Source organism: Anneissia japonica, unplaced genomic scaffold, assembly GCF_011630105.1.
Source record: "Anneissia japonica isolate Jap-2015-1 unplaced genomic scaffold, ASM1163010v1 scaffold376_len1572418_cov194, whole genome shotgun sequence".
Taxonomy (NCBI): domain Eukaryota; kingdom Metazoa; phylum Echinodermata; class Crinoidea; order Comatulida; family Comatulidae; genus Anneissia; species Anneissia japonica.
This window is the reverse complement of record NW_022741166.1, coordinates 925,363-927,096: the sequence shown is the minus strand read 5'-3', so window position 1 is coordinate 927,096 and position 1,734 is coordinate 925,363.

The following is a 1,734-nucleotide window of genomic DNA, read 5'->3' as shown; positions in this document are numbered from 1 at the left end:
AAAGCCCCTTCCAATTACCATCTTAGAAAACTTAAAGAATTTATCCTCCAAAAAGGCTAGAAAGGACTCCCTGTACAGGCGAATGCTTTGTTCATTTTTAAGTCAGTAATTAAAATAACTATAATAATCTCACTACAATAATTGTAATTACAATAATAATAATAATAATAATAATAATAATAATAATAATAATAGTAATAATGATAATAATAATTTTAATATTGGTTGCCTTTTTGCCCTTTAAACATGTTTCCGTTTGCTGTTTTTTGATGTGGGTCCTTTTTGTTGAAAAATGTTTAAATGTTGATTGTTTAAATTTTTTTGCTTGAACCCTTTACTTTTGTAAAATTCAACCCATTTTGACTGATGCAATAAAGAACGATTTGATTAGATTTGAATCGGAGACCTAGAGATCCCCACGTTTCAGCGCACACTGAGGCTACCACCAGTTTAGGCAACTAAGCTAAGCTGCTCTGCTCCCTGGTTATAAATATAAGTTAAGTTAAAAAAGTTGAGACTTACAACAGCCTATAACCTATACAGAAACTGAAACTCGGTACGGTAGTTGATTGCGGGAGGCTTTGACTTCTGAGGAATGGAAACAACTCACACTTTCGAATAGGGGAACAATGCAGAAATAGATAGAAAATAGAAATACAAACATAAGAAAGCATAAACCGAAAGGTCCACTGATTAATATCAGATAAGATAGTATAATACATACTCGAAGTATCAAAATGCACGCCATCGTATTGGAGTATGTATTATACTATCTTATCTAAGAAAGCATAGTGTTAATCAATTAATTATACTGAACATTAAGAAGTAACAGACCAAGAAAATGAGTTAGAGTATGTTAAAACAAAAAATAGGTACCATTCCCATATTTAATAATAGGCTCTATTATCTATTTTCTTCCTCTCTGATTACAGTAACACTATTAAAATTCAGAGACGGACAAAAATTTACTTCCGCCATAATATATTGTACAGTAAGCCTATGATTTCTGGATCACTTTTTGTTCAGGTCATCTAATAGGCTTGAAAATATCAATATAAAGACCTTTGAGTAACAAAATTCATTGATTGTTTTTAATAAAGTGTCACTTTGATACAAAAATAAATATGTTGCTCTGAAACATGATAAGGTCAATCTGAATAAAATGACCATCGTCCTTTAAGGTCCAATTGATGATGTTGCAGGCGGTTATCATCCGAATATCCGAATTATAGGCCTACAATGTACTGTATACATTATTTTAATCGATTTCAACATGCTGTGTATAAATTTAATAATAGGCCTACTATGATGGATAACCATGTATTTTATTCTTTATTTATTGACATGTTTAAAGTCGGAGGCAGATTTTAAGGTGGGTATTATGCAGCCGTCCAGGACTCATACATTTTTGAAAAAATTAAAAAGAAAATATTTTGTCAAAAGCGTTGTATTATTAGATTGATCGGTAGTAGTAAGTAGGGGCCCATCTTTCCGGGACTAATTTGGACATGGAGGAAGTAAGTGTTTCCCCAGAAAGCACACAGGCATTACATAACTGGTCAAACCCCCATAGTGGGACATCCTGGGGCATAGTTGAAAGAACCCCTTCTAATAAATTTGCCAAATATTGTGTTTGTGGGATTTTGGTCTAGGCCTATTTGGATTTTCGGGAATTAAAGAAAAGGTTACGTATTGTTAAGGCGTTGTAGGAGAGTGTTGAGTATCAGTATTACT